Source organism: Protopterus annectens, chromosome 1.part2, assembly GCF_019279795.1.
Source record: "Protopterus annectens isolate FY-2018-M chromosome 1.part2, PAN1.0, whole genome shotgun sequence".
Classification (NCBI taxonomy): Eukaryota; Metazoa; Chordata; order Ceratodontiformes; family Protopteridae; genus Protopterus; species Protopterus annectens.
Genome location: NC_056727.1, coordinates 881,644,458 through 881,671,097, shown reverse-complemented (window position 1 = coordinate 881,671,097; position 26,640 = coordinate 881,644,458).

Genomic DNA, 26,640 nt, shown 5'->3' with positions numbered 1-26,640 from the left:
TCTCATGGGAGGATCATGCACATTTTTATGTGTTTTGGGTATACCAAAAATAGTGGGAATCACTGGTTTACTAACTTTTAAAAATTCGTAAAGGTCTCGATTAATAAGCCCCTGTAACAAATTGTCATCCAAGAAATAGTCTATTTTCTGGTATGAAATATTGATTTCATTCTTGGAAGCAACTGTATAACTATTGCTGTTGTTCAAAATATCCAACATTTTTCTGGTATAATCCCACTGGTCCATCAGGACCATACCCCCACCCTTATCGGGTTTCATCACTCTAATTTTACTATTACTTCTGAGTTCGTTAATAAGCTGATTTTCCTCCTCTGTTAAATTGCTACCTTGTCTCCTATAATTGTCAAAATAGTTACTTCTAATTTGATTGGTGAGAACATTCTCAAAACTCAAAATATCATGTTGCAGTGGTGGGTTATACCCCGTCTTTGTAAGTTCCCTTGTCCATTATAAAATCCACCCTCTTTAAAAATAGCTGAAAAATTCAGTTTTCTAGTAAATAGTTTAACATCCAGTAGGATATTATCCATGGTAGGTATCTTTTGTGGCACAAAGGTAAACCCTTTAGTAAACAACTTAAAAAACATGTCATTAATCACTACATCAGTGTAATTGAAAATGTTAAAATTATCTGAAGAATGTATAATGGAATCCACTTCATTCACCCTAGATGAATTCTCAAAAAGGAAATCATTGGGAGCAACAACAGTGTTTACGCTATCTATTTGTACGTGCCCCTCGTGTTGAATCGATGTTCCCCCGTTACCTGAGCATAAGATTGCTGTTGGGGTACTCTGTTCCTTATTCTTTCTGATCTCCTGGGGCCTAGCTCCTCTAAAGGGATGTCGTTATCCTTATTGTAATCATCATGGTAATGGTGGATGGTTTCCCCAAAGTCACCCCCAGGGTAATGATTACTATATGTTTCGACATCCTCACCTTGCTCCCCACCCCTAAGTGTGTCAGCATTCCTAATGCTAGTCAAATGTGTTGGATAATGAAATTTCTTCTCATAATATGATTTTTGGTAGTTGCTACTGTTTCTAAAAGCAACTCCAGAACGGTATTCATTCAAGTCCCTTTTGAGCTTGGATACTTTTCTATTATAGTTGCGTGATGTAATACTGTCTACATCGTGTATAGTTCTAAAATATACATTCTTATATTCTTCTATCGAAAACAGTAAATCATCAGAAATTTCTTTATACAATATATCTATTTCTGTCTTGTTTAACTCCATTTTCTTATCATTGTTTTTCATAAGCACTCTAATAACAGATAAACCACAGTCATTAAAAATATTACTAATATTTTTAAACAATTCATGATCAACTTCATAATTAATATTGCTAGGATTCGAGCAGCTGGAATACGTTTAAACAATAAAGTGTAGGCAGAAGTCCTCCATGTGCACATGAGTGATGGTTAGTTAGTCTGGATTAGGACAAGGGCATAGCCATAGTTTTTTAAAGTACTGAATCAGACTTTTCTTGAATTGAGGTAGAGAGAGTTCAGATGTAAGATTAGCAGGAAGAGAATTCCAAGTTTTGCCAACAGAGTTAGCAAATAGAGATTTACCGGCTGTGTTGTTGGATTTGAGAGTTTGAACTAGTAGTCTTTCAGATGAATGAAGTGCGGTAAGGTTACTGTAGGGGGTGATGAGGTTTTTAAGTACGGGTGTATTATCTGGTTGGTACAGGATCTTGTGTGCAACTATTAGTTGGTTAACCTGAAATAGGTTAGGCAGTTCAAGCCATCCTAGTAGATTTAGGTTATGACAGTGATGAGTTCTGTAGGCTGCATTGGTAGCAAATCTAGCAATGTGATTGTAGCTGCTAGAAAATTTATTAAGGTAGTTTTGCTGAGGTTTGTAAATAGAGAGGAAGCATAGAGGAGGGTGGAGGGTAGATGTGTACGAGCAATTACAGTTCTGGCTAATGGCGTTAGGAAGGGCTTGATCCTATATAGTGAGCCATGTTTTTTATTAACTGTTTTAATAGTTTTATTGATATGCAGATCAAACTTAAGGTTATTATCTATTATAACTCCTAACAGTATGGTTGAGGAATCTGGAAAAATAATGGTGTTGTTGTTGTTGTTGGATTTTAATGTAAAGGTTATAGGGGCAGACCTGTGAGTGGGGGAGAAAAGCAGCAGTTTGGTTTTATTAGGATTTAACATGAGACGATGGTTAAGGAGCCAATTTTCAACTGTGTTAAAAGTATTTTGGGATAGAATCTCCAACTCTGTAGGTGAAGTGTCGGAGAATACTAAAGTGGAGTCATCCACATATTGAATGCATGTTGTATTTGGGATGACCTTATACAAATCATTGATGAAAATGGAAAGTAATAGTGGACCTAGTATGGAGCCTTGGGGTACTCTGAGGGTGATGGGTAAAAGGGTGGATAGTTTTCTCTGCCATATGATAGCCTGTTGCCTACCACAAGGATATCTTGGAAAAGACTAAACAAAAGATAATACAAAAGCTGAGAAATTTGAAGCTCTGTTAAATGAATATGAACAGCAAGATACAAGTAATTAAAATGTTTTTAGTTCCTTTAGTTTTATATACAGGTCAGGCATATATTTATCAACCAGAGGAGAAGTTGTGGATAGCAATTAATAAAGAGCTGAAGGATTTTATCTGGGAAGGGAAGACAGCAAGAGTCAAGTGGGATAAGCTGATTCTTCCAATTGAACAAGGCAGTTTGGGTTTAACCAATTTGAAGGGGTATTTCAGAGCTACAAAGTTAAGGCTCCTATACAAGCAGAAACCTATAATTCAAAGTGGAGAGGGGTGATGATGAGACAGGGGAGCTCAAGAAACAAGGAGAGACTGGGATTTCGGGTGCAGATCCTTAAGGAAAATAATACGTATGCGGAATATTATATTCATAAAGTAGCAGAACGTATTCTAAGAACTAAGCCAACATGGGAAAAGAGAAAGGACATTCTGCTGATAGGAATGACTACAATTAGAGATACAGACAATAGGCAAGAGTAGGCTGGAATTTATTGCAGAAAACTGGTAAAAGAACCAAGGTATTGGGAGCAAATTAGAAAGGGAAGAGTAACAGAGTGGGAAGAGGCCAAGAATGTATTTGGACTGCAGGATAGAGACTGCCTTCCCTATCAAGGACTGATATCAGATATAGGGAAAAAGAAAGAAATAGGGAAACTCTAAGCAAAAGACAGGCACTGGTAGAGTTTTTTAGTAGAATCAAGAATAAAAGCTGCTGTTAAAAAGGAATAATTAGTATAATATACACAAGTTTGCATGATAACTATAAGAAAGAGTCAAAGGAGGTTAGAAAGAATTTGGAAGAGAGATTGGTTAAACAATTCACAAAGATACAATGGGGGTATATGTATGTATGTCTCCCAAATATGCAACAAAGTCTGGAAGATTTAGGATCTTTGCTTGGACATGTTTACATGGCATTTTTATACCCCAAGAAGACTCCAAATAATATTTCCTCAGGTAGACAGTAAATGTTGGAGGTGTGATGGGGAAGAAAGAGGAAACTGGGAACATATTTTCTGGTTGTGTAATGAGATGGCAGACTTTAAAGATTTCCTGTAGACTGCTCTGTCAGAGATACTGGACAAGCAAATTGGTGTAACTAAGGAAATATTTTTTTGAGCTAACTGTGATACAGAATCAGAATTGCCTAGACATAGTAAGGTCTTGCTGAGTCTAATGATGTCGACTGCCAAAAAAACAATTACTAGAAAATGGAAATCATAGTCTAGACCAACTGTACTAGAAGTAGTGAATATAGTAACAGAGATAAAACAACTGGAATTGGGATCTTTAGAAAGGGGTAGGAGCAAATTACATAGGAAAAAATGGTAACTGAATACATGGAGAAGAGATATGAGGTTTAAAAGAAGGTAGGTTTTGAATGAGCTATATAATGTTTGACTGACAATAACTGGATAGATTAGAAGTTAAGTATAATGTTTGCAACTACAATTATGTTAATATGGTTTGTGATGTGTAATGTTTGCAACTAAAATTATGTCAATATGGTTTGTTTTAATTTATATAAATGTATGTCATATGTGATAATTTAATAAAGATGTTTCTTGTTTAAAAAGAAAAGATAAGAGTGAGACAGATAGTAAGCCATAATGCTTAGAATAAAGAAATGAGCTATAAGGTGTCTAGAAAACAAAAGCCTACTGTTCATGCACAATTCATAGGGGGATACTAACAAAAAAAATGGAAAAAGACTGGGAGTTAGCATATGAGGTTCTTTTTAAAACAGAAAGCACAAAGGGAGATTTGAGATAGCTAGAATGGCAGTCATCAATTTGTACTACTTCATTTTATAAGTTTAATAAAATACTGTTCCTTTTCCAGGAGGTAAAGGTGTATTTATTGAGCTCCTCTCCTGTCATCTACAGGCTCTTGATTAAACTACAGGAAGAAAATGACTTTATTAGTGTGTGGCTTCTTTGTTTGTCTTTCTGAAGCATTTGATTATAAATTATCTAGTTTAACTGTTCCAGTTTTGGAGTGTATTGTTGCAAGATAGGGGCCCTTGGTCCACTCAAATCTCATGCTTATCCACTTACATTATTTCTTCTTGAGAAAGAAACACTGTATGCTTTATAGTTCATATTTTGTAGACCTGTGTGACCACAAGATCAAGAAGATGTTTGATAGAAATGCCCTGATTCCAAAGTTGGAAACTGGGCTTATTGTTCCAACATTAAACTTGAATCAAGCTACATACATAATACAAACAAGAAACAAAACACCATGTGTAGGTTCATTCTTCTGCCTCTTTGATGTAAACACTGCTGTATTACCTACACAAGGCTAACTGGTAACTAGTCCCAACTTATACCTTGCTTCTTCTCTCTTCCCAAACTTTCAAGCTTCTGTACATCTCTGCACTGTATATTTCAGCCTACACTCTAATACTGAGGACTCTGCCACTCTAGAGACAGTAATGTCTGTCTGAGGTCTAAGTAAACAAGTTTCAGAAAAATAACTCCTGCAAACTAAAATCAAATATTTACAGAAATAGCTTAAAGAACAAACTATTCACAATTTAAAACTAAGTTGACATCTCACTTCATACCTATCTAGTTTCATTGCTGCTTTGATGAAAATAAAAAATAACCGCAATTCTACAAGTATCTCTTTGAAAGTAGACTACCTTCATGTTTAAAATTCCCCCATGAAAGTATGAGTTAGTCAGTTAACAATTAGTCTGGCAGTTATTCCAGAGGGTTATGGTTGTCAGCTGTAATTCTTGTGGTATGAGGTTTGATTCTCAGGGTCCTCGTTTATCTACTATGTGACCTTAAGCAAATCAGTCAACCAGAGAGTGCTTAGGGTAACCGAGATGATCCCCTGAACAACAAATCTAGTAACTACCTATGAACTAATCAGCATTTGTATAAAGCCACTATAGACGTTTCCTTGATTGTAAACACTTATGAATTTTGCAATGACTGTATGATGTTTGCAATGTGTACAACCACTGTCACTCTTCACTTCTCCTCTTGTAAATATGTTGTCATTAAATAAAATAGTCAAACTTGCATCTTTTATTGATATGAAATTATGCTCATATACATTATTGTTCTTTGTTGCATCCATTAATATATTGAATTTATCACTGTGTTAGCTTCCAGTTTATACGTACTGCAGTGTACTCTGCTTTGTCAGTAAAAAGAGTTCCAGGATTAACCCACATACCCAGTTAAAAAAAAAAAAAAGAATAAATACATAAATTAATTAATTAACAAAACATACAATTTAGTCTCTTAACCAGACAATAGCTTCTGAGTCATGCCATTAAAAAAATAACCACACACACACACACACACACACACACACACACACACACACACACACACACACACACACACACACACACACAAATACACACGAAAATCGCCAAGTGGCTAATGTCGAATGAAATAGTTATAAAATTTAAATTTTCCTCTGGTATTCTTTGTATAATATACCATAGTCTGTAAAGAGTCACTTACTTCAACATTCCACCTATATAACTAATTAATCAAATTTCCAAAATAAAACAATGAAAATCATCATGTCGCAAGCAAACTATAATGGGTTCCTATTAGATGACCAAATTATTGGTCGAACTTAAGACAACGAAAAGACAAAATAGCGAAGTGGCTTTTAAGCGAATTCTTTCCCAGGGAAAGAATTCGCTTGGCCACTTCTGTTACTTTGCCATTTTCAGCACTGAAGTGTGATCCCGGAGTTGGTATATTTAAGTAGGGAGGCCCCCACTTTATGTATTATTTCAATTTTTTTTCTTTTCTTTTTTTTTTGGAACAGCAATTTTTTTTCCTTTGGGGAAAAAAATCGCTGTTCTGAGCTTTCATGATTGTAAGCTTTCATTTACATGGGGTCGATTATTCATCGTTCGCTTTTTTAAGCGCTCGATGATATAATATAGACCCAGTATAATATCTGCACTTCACTTGTCTGTGCTTGTCCCTGGTCTGTAATGGTTCTGCATTAAAGCTCAGCTAGCTGCCACTTTTCCTACTGCCACTGCTGATGGGCACTCCGTGTTAGAGCTGGAAAAGTCCTAAGCTTTTGATAAGGACAATCTGCACATATCTCCTTCTTCATAAATTAGTTTTACCATTGAGTACTTGTAAGCTCATCTTTCTTGTGTGGAGGACTATTTCAATTGCTTTTACTTTACATAACAACATTTCTGAACTTCATGCTTACAAAATGTTTCCTATGTGTGATTTTCCATTGTGATAAGGTTTATTGTTTGATAATCTTAATTCTTATCTTAATTCATACTGCAGCAGGCCATAAAATTGCCAGCGAGTTAATCAAGATGAGGTCCTGTTCCATGCTGTTGATGTAAACACAATGTAGCCTTCCTGCACTGAACATGTTTGGTGCATTGGTGAAGTTTTCTCAGATTAGTTGTTCCCTCTGCCTCCAATTCTTCAAAGCATTCCTGATTGTTTTACTTAAATTTTTTACTGTGTCCTTCATAACAATTATGATGTTCTGGAAAATCCATGAAGATTACAACCAGTACTATCAGTCCTTTGTGTCATAAACAGCTTAATCCTTTGACAATGCATGTTAGATCAAAGCTTGCAATTCTGTTTGCCTTTTAAGTGAATAAGAATAATATTTAAAGTGTGTCCCTGGTTTGTGGCCTTAGTTTTTTTATAATTTTTGGATTTGTCTGTGATTATTCAGCTAAAGGCTGAGAGGAATAGTCACATTTACATTATTGGTGGGAGTAAAGGCTTCCTGGCTAGTGACTTGTATACTTTTTTGTATTAAATACAGCATGGGTTTTCCTGGGTATACAGTAATACATATTTCTCCCAATGTGGATTTCTCTGCTATGTTCAAATTCTGTATGCTGACCTACTTAAATTTCTGCCAGTACAGCACTATGAACATTTCTGCAAAGCAATGCTGTCTTGGCAGAGTCTTAGGCAGACTGGCTAGCTTGGGGTATACTGTTGCCTAAGGCATTTGTTCATGATTTTTTGCATGAATTTGTTAACCATGTAAGCTCTTTAGACAGACACACCCCTCTCCGGGCATGAATTAAGAGCACTGGATTGATTAAGGGACCTGTAGAATGAGGCAAGTTGGAATTAAGGGACCTGTAGAATAGGGCAAGTAAGCACGTGGAAATTGAGGGAATCAAAAACAGTATGACTAGATAAAGCTTGTCAGCAGTTCGCATCCTCCATCTGTGCTATGTACACAGATGGAACATAGTAGTAATGCCTCTTTTAGCTATGCCTCCCTCCCTGCATTCTTTGCACTGTATGCAAATCATTCCAGTTCTATAATCCACAGCAGGAGATAACTGGAACAATTTTATAGTAGAAACCATGTATTACAAAAATAGCGCACTCATGTTTAACAAGGCCTTCCTTTTCCCTGTCCTGAAGTACAGTTGGTGTCATTTATGTTGTTGTATCACATTAAAACACTTAGTAGAAGGAAATGGTGTAAGTTGTTGTACTAGCCCCATCAGTCTGATCTGTAATATGATGATGATTTTTCATGTGATTCGTTGGTATACCACCTGAATTTCATTGTTTTGTTTTTATTGCTGTCTCGAAAATATTACTAAATTCAGAAACACATAATAAGATAATAGTGACAGGATTGTTTGGCTTAGGCACTTCATTTTTAATCCTGTTATCTGTAGTATTTCTCTAACTGCTTAATCACAGATCCTTACCATTACTGTAAGACTGACCCCTTCCATTTCATCCCCAAATCCTGGAAACTGACTCAAGCAGCAACCATTTGTAAAACTGATATTCCCAACTGCAGCCCCCAAATTGCAAGCTAATTTCCTGCTTCCTCCTTGTTCAGACTATTTGACCCCATACTGTCCAGACAGGTGAGTGATTTTTTTGAAGAGGCATGGTATTCTTTTCAGGCAGCAACACAAACTGATGGAGAATAGCACTGTCACCACTGTTCTGTTCTCTTTTACTGATAACATTTACAACAAAACAGAAACATTAGTAAATGTCCTGGGTCTGTGTTCATAGATTTAACAAAAGACTGGATTCTTTAAACTGTTGTCCCCATTAAGAAATTCAGTTCACTCTCCTTGGAGAGAATGCCTTGCATGTGTCATCATTATCCAGAGAAGATCCTAATGGCAACTGTTTCTGTTTATTTATTCTTTGACCTAGGACCATTTCAGCCATGACTTCAGGGCTTAAGCACAATTTGCACATGCTGCAACATGGTACATTATAGCGTGATAATTACACATGTGCCAGTAAGCTTTGTTATAGAGTTACACATAATAGCATGAGAATTTCACCACTGTCGCTGAGCTTTGTTATAGAGTTGTATACATCATTGCATTAGAAATACACCATTGTCAGTGAGTATTTGTTACACAGTTATAAAAATAAAACTAACCACATACTTGTTCAAGATGATACATTCCAAGCTGAAGATTATATCAATGTGAGGGAGTTTTGTTTCAGAAGTTACACAGAATTCTACAACTATAAATGAAATGATACACACAAATATAAAGAGTAAAACCAAATCAATAATGCCATTTTCCCTGGAAAGACATTGTCCAGTGACTGATAAGGAATGTAAATCTTTTGCTCTAGTATTTATTCACTGCATAAACGTATATATATATATATATATATATATATATATATATATATATATATATGTGACAACCATTGTGAGAGTCAGCCATACATTTGGATCACTGTGGGAATCTGCCATAATTTCGCTAATTTTAAGAAAGTTAAGGCTTTTTAGATCATTTGGAGATCTATTTAAGACTTTTAGTATGAAACTGTGTCTTTATAGTCCAGTTAGAACTTAGGGACTTAAAATGTTTACATATTTACAGTGGTGATGATTTAATCCCGTGAGCTTCACTCTTCCTACTTTTATTTAGAGTACTGAGGTAGGTTGTTTGTTGGGAGAAGGAATTACTGCACACTATTACCCTTTGTCCTGCAGTAACATTAGTATGTTTCCTTAAGATGTTCCACCATTTTTTTCATGAAAGGTGAGCATTCTGTAATTTGTCTGAGTTCCATGGGTAGATAGTTTCAATAAAAAGGTACAATTTTACCAAAGTTTTTTTTTTCTATAATAGTGAGTCAATATGAGGTGATGGTGTTATTTGAGTCAAAACATTATTCTTATGAGGTGTTGCTGGCTATTTTGGCACCTGGTGTAATTTTCCAGTCTGGTGCTCCTCTCAAGGAACAAGCCAGGTCCATTCTTCCCACCTATGCTCCTCTACTCTGAGTTTTAGAACACAAAAAAGGTCTGTTCACCCATACTTAAGGAGAAAGACAAGTCCATTCTTCCAAACCTAGAAAACAAACAAATAAAAACTATAGCAAACTGTCTACATTTGTAAAAAAAAAAAAAAAAAACAAACATCTGCTACAGTTTATAATTTGAAAATAAGCATCTGCTACAGTTTATAATCTGAATGCCACACTCAGAGCATTAAAGTGCTTCAGCTCTGACTACAAATGTAGTAGCAGCTTTCATTTCTGAAACCTATTAGCATGTGCCAATTGTGCCCCCCCCCAACATTTTGCAGCTGGAGTGGCTGCCCTCTTTCACCACCTTAGCTATGTCAGTGAGATGGCGAACTCCAGGAACCTCATATTTCTAGTTAACTACTACAACTTATGGGCAATCCATTCATGTAAGTTAAGGTCTATTTGTTAACAGACACCAACTTGTTTTTTAAAAACAATGAGTAGGGACACAAGTGCTCTTCTCAAAGCACAACAGATTGTAAATATCAATCAGTGCAAGGGAAGTCCAAATTACATGTAGAAGTGGATGTGAGGATCAGTCACCCATCTACTTATGTAAGTAAAGTCAATATTTCCTGCTTAGCAGAACAAGTAAACCCACACAGGTAAAACTCTTTACTAGAAAAAAAGTTACATCATTATGTCTTGGTCAGCAAAAGTAATAAACTCACAGGTAACTTCACCTTATACAGAACCATAAACAAGCATGGTTGTAGCAGTATTCGACCAATAAGTAAAAAAGTATGTAAACATAGCATTCACAGTGCTAGTCACAGTTATTAATTATGTAGGCTGCTAGTACTTTAATATTCTCAGCACAGCCAAACATGAGATTGTAGTATAAATGAATATGTGATTAATCTGTACAATAGGCTGGAATACCTACAACTTGTAATAAATGCAAATGGCAATCTTCTCCCTATTTAACTTTCAGTTTGCCATGCTGTCCCCTTATCTAATTATTTGAAAATGGCACCATACCTCTCTCAACTATCCAGATTTTCACAGAATGTGAAGATTTTTGCCTCATATTTTTGGTCTGTTCGTCATAAAATTTGTGATTTTCTGGATCTTTGTGGCAAGTCACTGGGGACTGAATTCACTAACTAATGACATGTATTTCAGTTTCAGACTTCATATCCTTCAGAAAATGCAAAGTAACACAAGGTCTTCTATTCTAGCAACTTCATAAATTTACAACAGCAATATTTAAAAATTGTCCCTGTTTTTGGGGCTTTGTCCCCCCATTATTTTTGACTTTGTCCAGATTTTTTGTTCTAAGACATTGAGAACTATGAATGGCACCCAGGGGAAAATCTTAGCCTAGAAGAATAGAGAAGGGGACAGGTGAGATTCAGTGGCAGGGGAAAGAACAGTGGGTTGTACATTGTGTGTGAGCACAGGCCATAGGGTTACCCTTGGGCTGAGAGGGAATCCCAAAAAACAATATCCCTCAGAGAGGGATCTGCAAAACTAGAGAAGGTAAGACAAGTGTATCATAAAAAGAAGTGCACCTAGTGTCTGAGCCTAAATCAACAACATTCACTTAGTCCTCATCTAAGATAATGTGTGGGGATACCCCTGGGCTTGGCTCGGGGTCTCCATCCTCTTCTTTCTTTTCATTATTTGCCTTACTTCTATCATATTTGGCTCATTTGGCTGAAGGATTTCTGGCACTAGACTATATCTTGGTGATACTATAAGAAGAAAATAACTCTGAAATAAGTTAACTACATTGGATGGTGAAGTTGGCATTTCGTGTGGATCATCTGATTTATCACACTATTCAACTGCTATAAGTTTACTAAATGTGTTTATATTCCTTTTGGCTTCTGTCAGGGTTGATAACGATTTGAATTGTTCATTCCACTTATGCACATAATAGAGCACTCATTAAATAAAAAATCTGCCTTGTTAATAAGTCCCCTTTCCTTGTTTATTATCTTGCAACAGCCTTGTACTTGTGTCATTCCATCTGCCTGTCTTATATTCTTACCCATTACTACGCACTTTTTAGATCTATTGCATTTTTAGTGTATCTGTAGCTTTCATTTCTTTATTAAGTAGTATTTTTCATGTACTGATGTAGGGTTTATGGTATAATTCAAACAGCTGCATATCCTTTGAACAATCTGTATACTACCAGTCTTCTTTCTTTTCCTCGTGGCTTCTCCTGGATCCTACTAAAATGAGATATCTGTGTCTCAGCAAGTCACTATTATCATCTGCCCCTTCTAGTCTTTAGTGATTTGTTTAACAAAATCACATATATGTGTTGTAAAGACTTAAATGTCACTTTTTGTGTATTAAAATATTAGATTAATACATTAATCTAATTCCAAAGAGACTTGTTTTATTATACTTGTTAACAAAAAGGTGGAATATGGGTCTGAAAAGCTGCAGACAGAAGTATTTTGTAACTGTTGCCTGTTGCCAAGGTGATAATCTTTTACATTTGTGTCTTGGATACGGCTTTGGTGTAAGATATCCCAGTCACAGCAACACACTCGTTTTAAGAAACATCTCTGGGCAACAGAAAAAAGCAAGAGCTGTTTCACATGAATCAGAACACTGGATAGCATATCTTTATGTGTAGTCTGCCGAAAAAAAAAAAAAAAAAATAACAGGACGAATACTTTTTATGAGGTCAGGGCATGTTAACAGTCTAAACATAGAACAATGCTGTTAGCCCTGGGTGTATTGACTTTCTTAAAATATATGGTAGGGAATGGAAAAAAAGGCAAGTAATTAGATATACAAAATCAGTGGGATGCAGGTCAGAATAAGGAGGGGTTAGGAGTTATTGTAATGGTTAAGGTATTTACCTCACAGGCAACAGTAACCTAGTAATTACTTATGAACCTTATGAATAAAGTTACATGATATCTGAACCTGCTTGGGTATAGTTAAAGTAAACAAGTCAGTACTGAGCCATGGTACTTCAATTTCTTCTCTTAGAATTGCCATTCATTCTTGTATTTAATCCTTGTGGAATCTGTTGTCAGATCATTAACTGGCTGTGTATTTTGATATGTGTGTTTATAAGGCTGTTTAAAAATTAAAATTATATAGTGGCAAGGTTGAATTATAATTGTATAAAAGATTGAATTATTAAGCTTTCTAACTTACATGTGAATGCTTCCAAGATGCTAAGTATAACATGATCCAACCAGACAATGTATTTAGCTTTAGCTGTAAACTACAAAAATCTGCTCGGATAGAAATATCCCAGTCTTTTTGGAAACTCACACTTCTGTTTACACAGCCAAAAATATGGAACACAATCCCATTTGAATTACAAATACAAATTAATTACAGGATTTTTCTGAAGAATCTAAAACAATACCTGCATACAACTGCCCATGTGCTAGCATCGTGTAGCTACCATGTAAGAATCTCACTCATTATGTGCATTGCCTATACCAACATTAGAAACATAAAATAATAGAATAAATCTAACTTCACCAACCTACGCAGAGTTCAGTTTCTGATCCACAGCCAGTATGTGCTAAGACTGATAAACTAAGCAAGTTTTTAACAGCTCAGGAAAATCCTTTGTGTTCAGTGGAAAGAACCCTGAACCTGTTAATATAGATATGATGATAGCTATTGTATGAATGTTTGGGAAAATATAAAAAAACTCTGGAGAGGAAAGTTCAGAGTTTTAAGAGGTTGCAATGGAAATGTATGAGTTTCCAGGCATATTTATTGCCAGGAGTTGTGGATGCACAAGCCAGTGCATTTCTTTGTGCCGGTCCCAAGCCAGGATAAATGATGAGGGTTGTGTCAGGAAGGGCATCCGGTGTAAAACTTTGCCAAAACAATTCATGCGGACACCAGTAAATATTTCCATACTGGATTGATCGAGACCTGGGTTAACAACGACTGCCGCCATTACTGTTAGCCAACAGGGTGCTGGCGGAAATTGGGCTACTGTTGGCCAAAGGAGGAGAAGAGGTGGAAGGCATGGCCGAAGGCAGGAAGAGAGGAGAAAGGCTAGGACTGCGGTAGTGAGGGTCGGAACTTTGAATGTTGACAGTATGACTGGTATAGGGAGAGAGCTAGCTGATATGATGGACAGAAGGAAGGTTGGTATATTGTGTATGCAAGAGACCAGATGGAAGGGGAGTAAGGCTAGATGTATCGGAGGTGGGTTCAAATTGTTTTATCATGGTGTGGATGGGAAGAGAAATGGCGTAGGAGTTATCCTGAAGGAACAGTATGCTGACAGTGTTTTGGAGGTGAAAAGAGTGTCAGATAGAGTGATGTTTATGAAGCTGGAAACTGATGGTGTAATGATGAATGTTGTTAGTGCATATGCTCCACAAGTTGGGTGTGCAATGGATGAGAAAGAAAAATTTTGGAGTGAGTTGGATGAAGTGGTGATAACTGTACCCAAGGGTGAGAGAGTGGTGATTGGAGCAGATTTCAATGGGCATGTTGATGAAGGGAACAGAGGGGGTGAAGAAGTGATGGTTAGGTATGGTGTTAAACAAAGGAATGCAGAAGGTCAGATGGTAGTGGATTTTGCGAAAAGGATGGACATGGCTGTGGTGAATACGTATTTTAACAAGATGGAGGAGCATAGAGTGACATACAAGAGTGGAGGAAGATGCACACAGGTGGATTATATCTTATGTAGGAGGGCCAGTTTGAAGGAGATTGGAGACAGTAAACTGGTGACTGGGGAAAGTGTAGTTAGGCAGCATAGGATAGTGGTTTGTAGAATGACATTGGTGATCAAGAAGAGGAGGAGGAGTGTGAGGGCAGCACCAAGGATCAAATGGTGGAAACTGAAAAAGGATAATTGTGAGGTGGAGTTCAGGGATGAGTTAAGACTGGCACTGGGTGGCAGTGAAGAGTTACCAAATAGCTGGGTAACTACAGCAGAGCTAGTAAGGGAGAAGGCTAGAAAGTTGCTTGGTATGACATCTGGACAGAGGAAGGACGACAAGGAGACATGGTGATGGAATGAAGAAGTACAGGAGAGTATACAGAGAAAGAGGTTGGCAAAGAAGAAGTGGGATTGTCAGAGATATGAAGAAAGTAGACAGGAGTATAAGGAGATGAGGTGCATGGCAAAGAGAGAAGTGGCAAAGGCTAAGGATAAGGCATATGAAGAGTTGTATGAAAGGTTGGACAATAAGGAGGGAGAAAAGGACCTGTACCGATTGGCTAGACAGAGGGACCGAGCTAGGAAAGATGTGCAGCAGGTAAAGGTGATGAAGGATAATGAGTGAAACATACTCACAAGCAAGGAGAGTGTGTTGAGGAGATGGAAAGAGTACTTTGAGGGGATGATTAATGAAGAGAATGAGAGGGAGAGAAGGTTGGATGATGTGGGGATAGTGAATCATGAACTACAATGGATTAGCAAGGAGGAAGTAAGGCTAGCTATGAAGAGGATGAAGAACGGAAAGGCTGTTGGTCCAGATGACATACTTGTGGAAGCATAGAGGTGTTTAGGTGAAATGGCAGTGGAATTTTTAACCAGATTGTTTAATGAAATCTTGGAATGTGAGAGGATGCCTGAGGAATGGAGAAAAAGTGTTTTGGTACCGATTTTTAAGAATAAGGGTGATGTGCCAAGCTGTAGTAACTACAGAGGGATTAAATTGATCAGTCACAGCATGAAGTTATGGGAAAGAGTAGTGGAAGCTAGGTTAAGAAGGGACATGATGATTAGTGATCAGCAGTATGGTTTCATGCCAGGAAAGAGCACTACAGATACGATGTTTGCTCTGAGAGTGTTGATGAAGAAGTACAGAGAAGGTCAGAAGGAGTTGCATTATGTTTTTGTAGACTTAGAGAAAGCATATGACAGGGTGCCTAGAGAGGAGTTGTGGTATTGTATGAGGAAGTCTGGAGTGGCAGAGAAGTATGTAAGAGTTGTACAGGATATGTACGAGGGTAGTGTGACAGCGGTGAGGTCTGCAGTGGGAGTGATGGATGTGTTTAAGGTGGAGGTGGGATTACATCAAGGATCAGCTCTGAGCCCTTTCTTATTTGCAATGGTGATGGACAGGTTGACAGACGAGATCAGACAGGAGTCCCCGTGGACTATGATGTTTGCAGATGACATTGTGATCTGTAGTGAGAGTAGGGAACAGGTGGAGGAGACCCTGGACAGATGGAGATATGCTCTAGAGAGAAGAGGAATGAAGGTCAGCAGGACTAAGACAGAATATATGTGTGTGAATGAGAGGGAGGATAGAGGAATGGTGAGGATGTAAGGAGAAGAGGTGGAGAAGGTGGATGAGTTTAAATACTTGGGATCAATAGTTCAGAGTAACAGTGAGTGTGGAAGAGAGGTGAAGAAGAGATTACAGGCAGGATGGAGTGGGTGGAGAAGAGTGTCAGGAGTGATTTGTGACAGACGAGTACCACTAAGTGTGAAAGGGAAGGTCTACAAGAGGGTAGTGAAACCAGCTATGTTATATAGGTTGGAGACAGTGGCATTGACAAAAAGGCAGGAGTTTCAGCTTGATGTGGTAGAGTTAAAGATGCTAAGATTTGCACTGGGTGTGACGAAGGTGGACAGGATTCGGAATAAGTATATTAGAGGGTCAAACGAAAACAGTCCTTGAACCAAATAAGGAATCAGATGCAAAAAACAGATAATACAAGAAAAAGAAAAATAATCTGGTTCCACACAGCAGTGAAAATCAATATGTCCTTTATTGTAGTAGGTAAGCGCTTTCTCGGAATAACATCCGCTTCATCAGACCAACAAAGATAGAATAGCAGTTACATTTTTAAACACTAAATCATCCAAACAAAAATCAGATAAAATGTGCATCATAGCTAAAAGCCATGTGATAAAATACATCTGTAGAATATATAGATTGTTAAAAAATTGAATAAAACAGACTAAATGAGCAATATGGACTTAAAACTGGTAACAAATACAATAGTAAAAAATAATAAAAGATGGACTATTGAAACGTATATGATAAAATATTAAAAGAGAAATCAATGCTTTGACGGCCGTGCTTTAAGGAAGGGTTTCAGGGAAACTCTGTTGTTCAAACCAAGAGGTTTATCAGCTTGAAAGCGCAAAATTCATTTCTGTTCACTAGATTCTGTTCTATTATTTATGTCACCTCCTCTCTTGGAACTATGTAGAATCTCTAGTACCATAAAGCCAAATTTACGTTCTTTACCCTCTTTAGCTACATGTAGTGATAGTGCGCTGGTTACTTTAACATTCCTGATATCCCTAAGGTGTTCAAGTATTCTATCCTTAAACACCCTGTTTGTTTTCCCTATATAAAATGAGAAGCAGGTAGTACAATAGCAAAAACAGACAACATTTTGTGTTCGACAATCTGCATAAAAGGCAGTATCTATCTTAAAACCCAAAGTGGGATGTGTGAAATGATTACCAATATGTATATGTGTACAGGCCATACAACTCCTACACATATATGTACCAAGTCTATCAGATATTGTAGTTGATTTAGTATTAAAGGATCGATAACAGAGCTGACTCTTAAGTGATCTATTATTTCTAAAAGCAAAATCTGGCTGTGTGCCAATGACCCCATTCAATTTATGTACAGTAGACAGAATGTCCCAGTTCCTTTTAATAATATCACATGCTACATGCACATTACTGGCAATGGTCAATGGCATCCTTAGTTTATTCCTAGAGGTATCAGTGGAAGCATCACTTGAGAAAGTATTGTCCGTATTATCCCTGTTGTTAATACTAGTGGGGAGGGGGGAAAAGTATGGCTGGCACTTACCTGATCTATGCCGCCATCCTTCTGCTATTTGAGAATCAATAAGTTTACTACTATAGCCTCTTTCTAAAAACTCTTGTTTAAGTGTTTGTAATACAACAATGAGACTATCATCACCATTACAAAGTCTCATAGTTCGAAATATCTGTCCTTTCAAAACATTAAATTTCGTATGATTCGCATGCATACTGCCATAGTGTAGAACATTATTTTTTCTAACAGTTTTCTTATACAAAGTAGTAGACACAGTGGATAAATTATTTTTAGTAACTTTTACATCCAAAAACTCTACTTCTTTATCAGAATATTCATAGGTAACACTCAAAAAAGTATTTAACTGATTTAAGTATAAAAGAAACTCTTATAGCCGCTGCTCTGAGCCATGCCACAACAAAAAAAAATACCATCCACAAAACGTTTATACCATTTGATGTTAACCTGGTATTCATTATTCGAAAGTACATGTTTAGCTTCCCAATTAGCTAGGGATAGGTTGGCGTAGCTATTAGCCCAAGCTGTGCCCATAGCTACGCCAACTTTTTGTGCATAATAAACATCATTAAAAATAAACACATTGTTTTCTAGGATGATTTCCAAAAGTGTGCAAATAAGTGTCACCTTAGTATCAGGGGTGTTTCTCTCACACAGTAATTCTCTGACATTTTCAATTCCCCATTCATTGGGTATAACAGCGAACAATGATTGAATATCCAGTTACAAATAAACATTGTCCTAAGACAATTTCATTTTGTTTAGATAGCTCATTTAAAAAAACTCTTGGTATATTTTAAAGCAGTGCTATAATTAGCCAAGGCAGCATGCAAAGTCTTTTCTACAAAAATAGAAAGTGGCTCAGTTACCCAACCTCGGCCTGAAACTATAGGGCGCATAGGTGGAGTTAAGGGATTCTTATGTATTTTGGGTAGACCATATATCAAAGGGACTGTTGGATGTTCTACCTTGAAATACTCAAACAGTTGCTCAGATATCATGCCTGTTATTAATAAATCAAAAATCAAAAACTGTACTTTTTCTATGACACTACTGAGTATATGCATAGGTAAAATGGCATGCGTATCAAAGTCAATGAGATGACTTAACATAGATTCTATATATTTGTCCTTGTCAATAACAATACCACCTCCTTTATCAGCTGGATGTATTTCTATACTATTTAGTTCTTTCAATTCAACTAGAGCTTGTAACTCTGCAGCTGATAAATTACTAAAATTATTAGTTTGCTTATCTAGATACTTCTCTCTAAGTTGTTTTTCACAAAGGTCAATGAACAGATCTATAGTAGAATTACTAGGTGGTATGTAAGTGCTGGGCTTTCTAAATATACAATCAGCATTATTAGAATTACCAAACATAGCTTTAAGTGTAAGAGTTCTGCCAAAAAGGTGTAGGTCTTTAACTACCTCTGTTATGTCCATTCTTTGAGCCGGAACAAATGTTTACCTCTGTTTAACACAGATAATTGTGAGTCAGTTAAAGTTAAAGTAGAGATATTGTGAACTAAGCTTGTTTGTATCTCTTTCCTGACCTTATTTAGTCCTCCTGGCTATGTAGTCGTCGTGTATATTGATTTTGCAGGCGATTCCTCTATCTGCCTCTTATAGGCAGAGGTTCTTTCAATAAAAAAATGTCCACGGGTGGAGCCTGATAGTACAGAGGCCTGCTCTGTGGAATTCAAACTCACACTGGAAGCCATGCTTGTTTTAGGTCTAACAGCTGTAGTGTTTGTGCTAGCATCAGAGTGACTGCTTACAGCAGCTACAGATGTATTTAGGTTGACTTCTCAAACAATTCCCTCACTTACAGGAACAATAGGAATATTGGGTAAAAGTTCTGTGGGTTCTGTAGAAGTGGTAGTTTTAACTGCATTTGCATATGCTGCTTGTTCATCTGAAACAGTTGAATGCAATGTAGTTCTGGGTCTTACAGAACTCCGCCCATTTCCTGTTATATGCTGTATGTTGGAGTTAGTATTAACCCTTTCATTTACCCAAGAGAAGACATTACCTTACTTTAAAATCCTTCAAATCCCTTTGTAAATTTTTGTTTTTGATAGCAGAAAGTCTCTTGTCATATTCAGTAATATTTTCAAACAACACATCCATTTTATCACCAACAAGTTCATCTGAATAAGTATTGTTAATTATGTTTTGCAACTCAGTGATTTCATTAGATAGTTTTAGCTCCTCTGGTCTAAAAAATTTGATAAGGAGCTGCATATATTTAGAGCTGCACTCAAGGTTAAGTAACTACATTGCATTCAACTGTTTCAGATGAACAAGCAGCATATGCAAATGCTGTTAAAACTACCACTTCTACAGAACCCACAGAACTTTTACCCAATGTTCCTATTGTTCCTGTAAGTGAGGGAATTGCTTCAGAAGTCAACCTAAATACTTCTGTAGCTGCTGTAAGCAGTCACTCTGATGCTAGCACAAGCACTGCAGCTGTTAGACCTAAGACAAGCATGGCTTCCAGTGTGAGTTTGAATTTCACAGAGCAGGCCTCTGTACTATCAGGCTCCACCCGTGGACATTTTTTTATTGAAAGAACCTCTGCCTATAAGAGGCAGATCGAGGAATCGCCTGCAAAATCAACGTACACAACAACTACACAGCCAGGAGGACGAAATAAGGTCAGGAAAGAGATACAAACAAGCTTAGTTCACAATATCTCTACTTTAACTTTAACTGACTCACAATTATCTGTGTTAAACAGAGGTTTAACATTTGTTCCGGCTCAAAGAATGGACATAACAGAGGTAGTTAAAGACCTACACCTTTTTGACAGAACTCTTACACTTAAAGCTATGTTTGGTAATTCTAATAATGCTGATTGTATATTTATAAAGCCCAACACTTACGTACCACCTAGTAATTCTACTATAGATCTGTTCATTGACCTTTGTGAAAAACAACTTAGAGAGAAGTATCTAGATAAGCAAACTAATAATTTTAGTAATTTATCAGCTGCAGAGTTATAAGCTCTAGTTGAATTGAAAGAACTAAATAGTATAGAAATACATCCAGCTGATAAAGGAGGTGGTACTGTTGTTATTGACAAGGACAAATATATAGAATCTATGTTAAGTCATCTCAGTGACGTTGATATGTATGCCATTTTACCGATGCATATACTCAGTAGTGTCATAGAAAAAGTACAGTTTTTCATCTTTGATTTATTAATAACAGGCATGATATCTGAGCAACTGTTTGAGTATTTCAAGGTAGAACATCCAACAGTCCCTTTGATATATGGTCTACCCAAAATACATAAGAATCCCTTAACTCCACCTATGCGCCCTATAGTTTCAGGCAGAGGTTGGGTAACTGAGCCACTTTCTATTTTTGTAGAAAAGATTTTGCATACTGCCTTGGCTAATTGTAGCATTGTTTTAAAGGATACCAAGAGTTTTTTAAATGAGCTATCTAAACAAAATGAAATTGTCTTAGAACAATGTTTATTTGTAACTCTGGATATTGAATCATTGTTCACTGTTATACCGAATGAATGGGGAATTGAAAATGTCAGAGAATTACTGTGTGAGAGAAACACCCCTGATACTAAGGTGACACTTATTTGCACACGTTTGGAAATCATCCTAGAAAACAATGTGTTTATTTTTAATGATGTTTATTATGCACAAAAAGTTGGCATAGCTATGGGCACAGCTTGTGCTAATAGCTACGCCAACCTATCTCTAGCTAATTGGGAAGCTAAACATGTACTTTCGAATAATGAATACCAGGTTAACATCAAATGGTATAAACGTTTTGTGGATGATATTTTTTTGTTGTGGCATGGCTCAGAGCAGCGGCTACAAGAGTTTCTTTTATACTTAAATCAGTTAAATACTTTTTTGAGTTTTACCTATGAATATTCTGATAAAGAAGTAGAGTTTTTGGATGTTAAAGTTACTAAAAATAATTTATCCACTGTGTCTACTACTTTGTATAAGAAAACTGTTAGAAAGAATAATGTTCTACACTATGGCAGTATGCATCCGAATCATACAAAATTTAATGTTTTGAAAGGACAGATATTTCGAACTATGAGACTTTTTAATGATGATGATAGTCTCATTGTTGCATTACAAACACTTAAACAAGAATTTTAAGAAAGATGCTATAGTATTAAACTTATTGATTCTCAAATAACAGAAGGATGGCGGCATAGATCAGGTAAGTGCCAACCATAATTTTCCTCCCTCCCCACTAGTATTAACAACAGGGATAATATTGGCAATACTTTCTCAAGCGGTGCTTCCACTGATACCTCTAGGAATAAACTAAGGATGCCATTGACCTTTGTTACATGTGATATTATTAAAAAGAACTGGGACATTCTGTCTACTGTACATGAGTTGAATAGGGTCATTGGCACACAGCCAGATTTTGCTTTTAGAAATAAGAGATCACTTAAGAGTCAGCTCTGTTATCGATCCTTTAATACTAAATCAACTATAATATCTGATAGACTTGGTACGCATATGTGCAGGAATTGTATGGCCTGTACACATACACATATTGGTAATCATTTCACACATCCCACTTTGGGTTTTAAGATAGATACTGCTTTTTATGCAGATTGTTGAACAAAAAATGTTATCTGTTTTTGCTATTGTACTACCTGCTTCTCATTTTACATAGGGAAAATGAACAGGGTGTTTAAGGATAGAATACTTGAACACCTTAGGGATGTCAGGAATGTTAAAGAAACCAGCGCACTGTCACTACATGTAGCTAAAGAGGGTAAAGAACATAAATTTAGCTTTATGGTACTAGAGATTCTACATAGTACCAAGAGAGGAGGTGACATAAATAATAGAACAGAATCTAGTGAACAGAAATGGATTTTGTGCTTTCAAGCTGATAAACCTCCTGGTTTAAACAACAGAGTTTCCCTGAAACCCTTCCTTAAAGCACGGCCATTAAAGCATTTATTTCTCTTTTAATATTTTATCATATATGTTTCAATAGTCCATCTTTTATTATTTTTTACTATTGTATTTGTTACCAGTTTTAAGTACATATTGTTCATTTAGTCTGTTTTATTCATTTTTTAATGATCTATATATTCTACAGATGTATTTTATCACATGGCTTTTAGCTATGATGCACATTTTATCTGATTTTTGATTGGATGTTTTAGCGTTTAAAAATGTAACTGCTATTCTATCTTTGTTGGTCTGATGAAGCGGATGTTATTCCGAGAAAGCGCTTACCTACTACAATAAAGGGCATATTGATTTTCACTGCTTTGTGGAACCAGATTATTTTTATTTTTCTTGTATATTACAGGGTCAGCCCAGGTTGGAAGATTTGGAGATAAAGCAAAAGAGGCATGATTACGTTGGTTTGGACATGTGCTGAGGAGGGATGCTGAGTATATTGGGAAAAAGATGCTAAGGATGAAGCTACCAGGTAACAGGAAAATAGGAAGGCCTAAGATAAGGTTTATGAATGTGGTGAGAGAGGACATGCAGGTGGTTGGTGTGACAGAGCAAGATGCAGAGGACAGGAAGAAATGGAAACAGATGATCCACTGTGGCGACCCCTAACGGGAACAGCCGAAAGAAGATGATGATGATTTATTGCCAGAAGTTGTGCCTAGAGGACTGTACATTCTCAAAATGGCTACATATGGTAACACTTACCCAGTTTTGCTAAAAACTGTCAAGAATTAAATGTGAAAATAAGTAAATAATATCTAAACTTGATAAATGATTGTTTATGGACACTGAAGCACAGTTAAGTGATATAAATGTACTAGAGAACAATATTGTTGGGTTAGCATGTTTTAACTTGTGTGTTGAACAGTTTAATAACATGCTTGATTAATGAAATATATTTGAACAATGTTTAATAATCATAAAATGTAAATTAAGGGATGTAAATGATTATAAGAACAGATTTTATTGTGGCCCAAACCAGGCACCTTTAGCAAACCAATAAGCTAGCAACCAAGAAAATGGTGACCAATAACATAACAGGAAATAAGACTTCTATTAACAAATGATCTAGATACTTTGGAGCTAGAAGCACAACCCACTCATGAGCAATAGCAGTCAGTTAGTGATAACCTCCAAGGACCACTGAATGTTAATAAAACTTATAACCATTTGATCCCAGCAGTAAACCCCCATGTTATGAATGCAGATAATATGCCATCTTAATGTGAAGACATCCAGAAGTAATGCAATAATTTTTTTGCAATTGATAAATGTACAATTGCCAGAGACAATTCACCTACATGTCACAGACTCATCTCAGGTAAGAGGCAGATGTCAAGGAAGAAAATGTAGAGGTTACCCAGGCTATATGGGGCCAGACATGAGAAGCAGAACAAACAACAACAGATAGACATTGGGCTGGATTCAATAAAGCCTGCACTAAGTGTACACTGCTCTGAGGAACAGACAGCACAAACATAATACACACCTTCTTCCTCCTAATTTTAGTTTTCCTACTGATAATTTTTCTGCTTTAAATATTGACAGGGATTCAAAAATGTTACCACAAAGTGTAGACTACATTTAAACTTAGCGTAATCTTTCTGAGTGACTAGAAAACACAAAAATGAGATAAGAATTTTATTGAATACATATTATGTACACTTAGTGTAGACTTTATTGAATCTCGGGGATTATTTCCATTGTGAACTTAGTGAAGAATTTAGTGAAAACTTGACAGAGCTACAACTGTTTGTAAGAAACATTAATTTACAATTATTGTTTCATAATGCTACACATGATGTAGTATCTAGTTTAAAATTATTTAGCACTTTTGTACCAATAAATCAACCTGTGGTAAATGTTTTTTACAATATGTGTGATCAACAACTCTGTTGTTTTTTTAAAAAGTGAGAAAAAATGTGTCTTTAATATGACAAGGGAAGTACAGGTAGCAGCATTAAATAATATGTGTGCTAATGACAATATTATAATTAAACAACAGGGTAAGGGCAGTGTTTAAGAATAAACATGATTTTGAGAAAAACATTTAATGAAGTAAATAAGTCTTTTGTAGAGTGAATTATGTTTAATGTGAAAATGAATTGGAGTTGAATAATGATATTTCTATGGACAATTATAATTATATGCACGTGATGCATCTTATTATACCAAATCTTTACCGTCTGTCTAAGGTTTAGAAAGATTTGAACAACCCACCTGTGCATCCAATTGTCTCTGATAATGGCTGGCTAACAGAGCCTATATCAGTTTATATTCAGATGACTTTTAAACCATTTTTGAAATATGCAGAGTTCTATTAAAGATTAAGATGACTTTTTACAACAACTGTATTCTTTATATGATGAAACAGAATTTGTTGATTTATTCTTGCTTCCTTTAGATGTTAACTTTCTATTCATGGTAATCCACAATGAATATGGGGTGGAAGCTATTAGGGATTGTCTTTGTAAATTTAGTAATATGTAGTCTAGGCAAATAGAGACTATGTGCATGTTGCTTGATTACAATTCTTACTAATAATGTTTTTATGTTTAATGAAAATATTTACTATAAGAAAAAGGATGTAGCTATGCATATTCCAATCTTGTGCTCTCAGGTTGGGAAGAGCAGTTTATTTATGAAGGTTTCTTTTTATCAAATGTGAAGTTTTACAAATGTTTTGTTGATGATATGTTTTTAATATGGTCTGGGGAATGAAAGTAATTTGCGTGATTTTGTAAGTTATCTAAATGGAACAACTACATTTTAACTTTTAAACTAAAATTTTCTTCAATGAAGATTAAATTTTTAGATGTTCTGTTGTATATTGTTGATAAAATTAATAACAAGATCATGTGAAGGAGGTACATAAAAATAAATATCTTCATTAAACAAGTATGCACTCAGACTTACATTTGATGAAATAATGAGCTCTGAATGTTTTAAGAGTGAGTTGATTAAATATAAATTATGACAATTCTGTACAGCAAATAGATGAAATGTCTAGCACTTTTGAGGCAAGAGGTCATGAGTTAAATATGTTAATAGAAAACTGGAAGTTCTGTCAGAATGGGTACAACAGCCAAACCACTTTTTCTGGTGAAAGAAATTTTAGATATATTTCTAATAGTTGCCTTTCTTAGGTTAACTACATCTAGAAGTACATAGAAGATTGTGTCAAGTTACAAACATTATTAAAAATAATTGGTCGATTTTACAAACCATACCAGAAATAAAAATATTATAAACAATATGCCAAGTCTTTATTATATAGAAGAAATACGAATTTAAACAGCAGTTATATTATAATAATTTATGTAATAGGCCAGTTATTAATATTAAGACTGATCATATGATTATCAATTTTGCCAGTTTATTAATAGTGATAATGCATTTATACATCTAGTGACTGGCAGGAAATATATTTTTAAATACTTTGCTTCATGTACATCTGAGCATATAATTCATCTAGTTACACATAAAAAGTGTTCAGGATTCTATGTATGGATTTAACATACAGTGTTCTGACACAGTAGGATGATACCAAATGGCTGACATGGGCAGGGGGTCAACAGGTTTGCAAGATTGACAATTTATTTATTTACATTTGTTGACCGGGAATGTCCGACTGGACGCAGGTCCATTTTCAGTGGAGGCCTGGGGAGAAAAGCTCCACAAATTAAAATATTACAGACATAGTTACAGATTAAGAATCATAGCAATTAAAATATTACAAACATGGTTACAGATGAAGAACATAGTACATTCAGTAGATAACTAGCATTTGTGGCAATCTCTGGGTAAGGGAAATTTTTCTTTCTCCAGGGATTGTGCAGTCTCATAGTTAGTATTATATAATTAGCAATGGGGGTGGGGAGCAGCCCCCTACATGGGGGTGCAAGGGGGCTTGCCCCCTGAAAAAACACTTGCCGTTGGTTTACTCCACTCAAAAGTAATCCCAGTAACATGCACAGAATGTGTCATTCTGAGTGCAATTGATGTTTAGACATAGCTCTGTGGGGTGTTGGGGCACTGTACATTAAATACAGTATCATACACCCATATATATATACA